The sequence below is a fragment of the Neovison vison genome, chromosome 2 (assembly GCF_020171115.1).
Source record: "Neovison vison isolate M4711 chromosome 2, ASM_NN_V1, whole genome shotgun sequence".
NCBI classification, from domain to species: domain Eukaryota; kingdom Metazoa; phylum Chordata; class Mammalia; order Carnivora; family Mustelidae; genus Neogale; species Neogale vison.
The window spans coordinates 37,100,542-37,107,160 of NC_058092.1; positions in this window are offsets into that span (position 1 = coordinate 37,100,542).

Genomic DNA, 6,619 nt, shown 5'->3' on the forward strand with positions numbered 1-6,619 from the left:
GCATGATACGCTCTAGTTCCATCCATGTTGTCGCAAATGGCAAGATTTCGTTTCTTTTGATGGCTGCATAGTATTCCATTGTGTATATATACCACATCTTCTTGATCCATTCATCTGTTGATGGACATCTAGGTTCTTTCCATAGTTTGGCTATTGTGGACATTGCTGCTATAAACATTCGGGTGCACGTGCCCCTTTGGATCACTACGTTTGTATCTTTAGGGTAAATTCCCAGTAGTGCAATTGCTGGGTCATAGGGCAGTTCTATTTTCAACATTTTGAGGAACCTCCATGCTGTTTTCCAGAGTGGTTGCACCAGCTTGCATTCCCACCAACAGTGTAGGAGGGTTCCCCTTTCTCCGCATCCTCGCCAGCATCTGTCATTTCCTGACTGTTGATTTTAGCCATTCTGACTGGTGTGAGGTGATATCTCATTGTGGTTTTGATTTGTATTTCCCTGATGCCAAGTGATATGGAGCACTTTTTCATGTGTCTGTTGGCCATCTGGATGTCTTCTTTGCAGAAACGTCTGTTCATGTCCTCTGCCCATTTCTTGATTGGATTATTTGTTCTTTGGGTGTTGAGTTTGTTAAGTTCTTTATAGATTTTGGACACTAGTCCTTTATCTGATATGTCGTTTGCAAATATCTTCTCCCATTCTGTCAGTTGTCTTTTGGTTTTGTTAACTGTTTCCTTTGCTGTGCAAAAGCTTTTGATTTTGATGAAATCCCAAAAGTTCATTTTTGCCCTTGCTTCCCTTGCCTTTGGCGATGTTCCTAGGAAGATGTTGCTGCGGCTGAGGTCGAAGAGGTTGCTGCCTGTGTTCTCCTCAAGGATTTTGATGGATTCCTTTCTCACATTGAGGTCCTTAATCCATTTTGAATCTATTTTTGTGTGTGGTGTAAGGAAATGGTCCAATTTCATTTTTCTGCACGTGGCTGTCCAATTTTCCCAACACCATTTATTGAAGAGGCTGTCTTTATTCCATTGGACATTCTTTCCTGCTTTGTCGAAGATTAGTTGACCATAGAGTTGAGGGTCTATTTCTGGGCTCTCTATTCTATTCCATTGGTCTATGTGTCTGTTTTTGTGCCAGTACCATGCTGTCTTGATGATGACAGCTTTGTAATAAAGCTTGAAGTCCGGAATTGTGATGCCACCAACTTTGGCTTTGTTTTTCAATATCCCTTTGGCTATTCGAGGTCTTTTCTGGTTCCATATAAATTTTAAAATTATTTGTTCCATTTCTTTGAAGAAGATGGATGGTACTTTGATAGGAATTGCATTAAATGTGTAGATTGCTCTAGGTAACATAGACATTTTCACAATATTTATTCTTCCAATCCAGGAGCATGGAACATTTTTCCATTTTTTGTGTCTTCCTCAATTTCTTTCATGAGTACTTTATAGTTTTCTGAGTATAGATTCTTAGCCTCTTTGGTTAGGTTTATTCCTAGGTATCTTATGGTTTGGGGTGCAATTGTAAATGGGATTGACTCCTTAATTTCTCTTTCTTCTGTCTTGTTGTTGGTATAGAGAAATGCAACTGATTTCTGTGCATTGATCTTATATCCTGACACTTTACTGAATTCCTGTATAAGTTCTAGCAGTTTTGGAGTGGAGTCTTTTGGGTTTTCCACATAGAGTATCATATCATCCGCGAAGAGTGATAATTTGACTTCTTCTTTGCCGATTTGGATGCCTTTAATTTCCTTTTGTTGTCTGATTGCTGAGGCTAGGACTTCTAGTACTATGTTGAATAGCAGTGGTGATAATGGACATCCCTGCCGTGTTCCTGACCTTAGTGGAAAAGCTTTCAGTTTTTCTCCATTGAGAATGATATTTGCGGTGGGTTTTTCATAGATGGCTTTGATGATATTGAGGTATGTGCCCTCTATCCCTACACTTTGAAGGGTTTTGATCAGGAAGGGATGCTGTACTTTGTCAAATGCTTTTTCAGCATCTATTGAGAGTATCATATGGTTCTTGTTCTTTCTTTTATTGATGTGTTGTATCACATTGACTGATTTGCGGATGTTGAACCAACCTTGCAGCCCTGGGATAAATCCCACTTGGTCGTGGTGAATAATCCTTTTAATGTACTGTTGAATCCTATTGGCTAGTATTTTGGTGAGAATTTTCGCATCTGTGTTCATCAAGGATATTGGTCTATAGCTCTCTTTTTTGATGGGATCCTTGTCTGGTTTGGGGATCAAGGTGATGCTGGCCTCATAAAATGAGTTTGGGAGTTTTCCTTCCATTTCTATTTTTTGGAACAGTTTCAGGAGAATAGGAATTAGTTCTTCTTTAAATGTTTGGTAGAATTCCCCCGGGAAGCCATCTGGCCCTGGGCTTTTGTTTGTTTGGAGATTTTTAATGACTGTTTCAATCTCCTTACTGGTTATGGGTCTGTTCAGGCTTTCTATTTCTTCCTGGTTCAATTTTGGTAGTTTATATGTTTCTAGGAATGCATCCATTTCTTCCAGATTGTCAAATTTGTTGGCGTAGAGTTGCTCATAGTATGTTCTTATAATAGTTTGTATTTCTTTGGTGTTAGTTGTGATCTCTCCTCTTTCATTCATGATTTTATTTATTTGGGTCCTTTCTCTTTTCTTTTTGATAAGTCTGGCCAAGGGTTTATCAATTTTATTAATTCTTTCAAAGAACCAGCTCCTAGTTTGGTTGATTTGTTCTATTGTTTTTTTGGTTTCTATTTCATTGATTTCTGCTCTGATCTTTATGATTTCTCTTCTCCTGCTGGGCTTAGGGTTTCTTTCTTGTTCTTTCTCCAGCTCCTTTAGGTGTAGGGTTAGGTTGTGTACCTGAGACCTTTCTTGTTTCTTGAGAAAAGCTTGTACCGCTATATATTTTCCTCTCAGGACTGCCTTTGTTGTGTCCCACAGATTTTGAACCGTTGTATTTTCATTATCATTTGTTTCCATGATTTTTTTCAATTCTTCTTTAATTTCCCGGTTGACCCATTCATTCTTTAGAAGCATGCTGTTTAGTCTCCATGTATTTGTGTTCTTTCCAAACTTCCTCTTGTGGTTGAGTTCTAGCTTCAGAGCATTGTGGTCTGAAAATATGCAGGGAATGATCCCAATCTTTTGATACCGGTTGAGTCCTGATTTAGGACCGAGGATGTGATCTATTCTGGAGAATGTTCCATGTGCACTAGAGAAGAATGTGTATTCTGTTGCTTTGGGATGAAATGTTCTGAATATATCTGTGATGTCCATCTCATCCAGTGTATCATTTAAGGCCTTTATTTCCCTGTTGATCTTTTGCTTGGATGATCTGTCCATTTCAGTGAGGGGAGTGTTAAAGTCCCCTACTATTATTGTATTATTGTTGATGTGTTTCTTTGATTTTGTTATTAATTGGTTTATATAGTTGGCTGCGCCCACGTTGGGGGCATAGATATTTAAAATTGTTAGATCTTCTTGTTGGACAGACCCTTTGAGTATGATATAGTGTCCTTCCTCATCTCTTATTATAGTCTTTGGCTTAAAATCTAATTGATCTGATATAAGGATTGCCACTCCTGCTTTTTTCTGATGTCCATTAGCATGGTAAATTCTTTTCCACCCCCTCACTTTAAGTCTGGAGGTGTCTTCGGGTTTAAAATGAGTTTCTTGGAGGCAACATATAGATGGGTTTTGTTTTTTTATCCATTCTGATACCCTGTGTCTTTTGATTGGGGCATTTAGCCCATTAACATTCAGGGTAACTATTGAGAGATATGATTTTAGTGCCATTGTATTGCCTGTAAGGTGACTGTTACTGTATATTGTCTCTGTTCCTTTCTGATCTACCACTTGTAGGCTCTCTCTTTGCTTAGAGGACCCCTTTCAGTATTTCCTGTAGAGCTGGTTTGGTGTTTGCAAATTCTTTCAGTTTTTGTTTGTCCTGGAAGCTTTTAATCTCTCCTTCTATTTTCAATGATAGCCTAGCTGGATATAGTATTCTTGGCTGCATGTTTTTCTCGTTTAGTGCTCTGAAAATGTCATGCCAGCTCTTTCTGGCCTGCCAGGTCTCTGTGGATAAGTCAGCTGCCAATCTAATACTTTTACCATTGTATGTTACAGACTTCTTTTCCCGGGCTGCTTTCAAGATTTTCTCTTTGTCACTAAGGCTTGTAAGTTTTACTATTAGGTGACGGGGTGTGGGCCTATTCTTATTGATTTTGAGGGGCGTTCTCTGAACCTCCTGAATTTTGATGCTCGTTCCCTTTGCCATATTGGGGAAATTCTCCCCAATAATTCTCTCCAGTATATCTTCTGCTCCCCTCTCTCTTTCTTCTTCTTCTGGAATCCCAATTATTCTAATGTTGTTTCGTCTTATGGTGTCACTTATCTCTCGAATTCTCCCCTCATGGTCCAGTAGCTGTTTGTCCCTCTTTTGCTCAGCTTCTTTATTCTGTGTCATTTGGTCTTCTATATCGCTAATTCTTTCTTCTGCCTCATTTATCCTAGCAGTGAGAGCCTCCATTTTTGATTGAACTTCATTAATAGTCTTTTTGATTTCAACTTGGTTAGATTTTAGTTCTTTTATTTCTCCAGAAAGTGCTTTTATATCTCTGGAGAGGGTTTCTCTAATATCTTCCATGCCTTTTTCAAGCCCGGCTATAACCTTGAGAATTGTCATTTTGAACTCTAGATCTGACATATTACCAATGTCTGTATTGATTAGGTCCCTAGCCTTCGGTACTGCCTCTTGTTCTTTTTTTTGTTGTGAATTTTTCCGCCTTGTCATTTTGTCCAGCTAAGAGTATATGAGGGAGCAAGTAAAATACTAAAAGGGTGGCAACAATCCCAGGAAAATATGCTTTAACCAAATCAGAAGAGATCCCAAATCATGTGGGGGGATTTCTCGCCCCTCACGATTGGGTGAGGGATCTCCTCTGATTGGGATCTCCTTTGATTGGGATCTCCCAATCTCTTCTGATTGGGATCTCCCAATCTCTTCTGTTTGGGTTCTCTTCTGATTTGGGGATAAAAAGAGGTTCAAAAAGAAAGAAAGAAAAAAAGAAAAAAAGAATTAAAAAAAAGAGATTGAATTAAAAATTCAATCAAGAATTTAAAAAAGAGTTAAGAAAAAAAAAGATTGAAGAGATTAGGATCTCTTCTGATTTGGGGATAAAAAGAGGTTCAAAAAGAAAGAAAGAAAAAAAAAAGAAAAAAAAAGAATTAAAAAAAAAAGAAAATGAATAAAGAAAAGTATAAAAAAGCAAAATATATATATATTAGATAATCTAGTTAAAAAACGTTAAAAAAGAAAAGGGTAAAATTATAAAAAATTTTAGCAGAAGAAGAGAAAAAAAATGAAAAAGAAAAAAAAATAAATTAACTGCAAGACTAAAAAATCACCGGCAGAAAGCCATGAGTTCCGTGGTTTGTTTTCTCCTCCTCTGGAATTCTGCTGCTCTCTCCTTGGTATTGAAACTGCACTCCTTGGTAGGTGAACTTGGTCTTGCCTGGATTTCTTGTTGATCTTCTGGGGGAGGGGCCTGTTGTAGTGATTCTCAAGTGTCTTTGCCCCAGGCGGAATTACACCGCCCTTACCAGGGGCCGGGGCTGAGTGATCTGCTCGGCTTTGCTTTCAGGAGCTTTTGTTCCCTGAGCGCTTTCCGTAGAGTTCCGGAGGACGGGAATACAAATGGCAGCCTCCTGGTCTCCGGCCCGGAGGAGCCGAGAGCCCAGGGCCCCGCTCCCCTGTGCGCCCTCAGCGAACTGCTCCTGGTAACTCGCGTCTGCCTAACCTCCGGCCGCGCTCCGAGCTCACCAAGCTTGCGACCGGTTCAAGGCAACTCCGAGCTGTGAGCTTACTGTCGGCTCTGTCTCTGCAGCCGGCTTTCCCGTTCCAATAACCGCAAGCTCTGCGACACTCAGACACCCCCGATCCTTCTGTGACCCCGCGGGACCTGAGGTCACGCCGACCCCGTGTGGGCTTCGCCCCGGTTTAGCCTCCGGAGCGATGTCCCTCAGCGGAACAGACTTTTAAAAGTCCTGATTTTGTGCTCCGTTGCTCCGCCGCTTGCCGGGAGCCGGCCCCTCCCCCCCGGGGTCTCTCTTCCCGTCGCTTTGGATTCACTTCTCCGCCAGTCCTACCTTTCAGAAAGTGGTTGTTTTTCTGTTTCTAGAATTGCTGTTCTTCTTCTCTTCGATCTGCCGATGGATTTGCAGGTGTTTGCAATCTTTAGATAAGCTCTCTAGCTGATCTCCTGCTAGCTGAGGTAGTCTCAGCCTGCTACTTCTCCGCCATCTTGACTCCTCCCCCCGATTCTCACTGATTTTTTTAAAATTTATTTTCAGCATAACAGTATTCATTATTTTTTCACCACACCCAGTGCTCCATGCAATCCATGCCCTCTATAATACCCACCACCTGGTACCCCAAATTCCCATCCCCCCCCACTGTTTCCTTTGCTGTGCCGAAGCTTTTGATTTTGATGAAGTCCCAAAAGTTCATCTTTGCTTTTGTTTCCTTTGCCTTTGGAGAAATATCTTGAAAGAAGTTGCTGTGGCTGATATCAAAGAGATTACTGCCTATCTTCTCCTCTAGGATTCTGATGGATTCCTGTCTCACATTGAGGTCTTTTATCCATTTTGAGTTTATC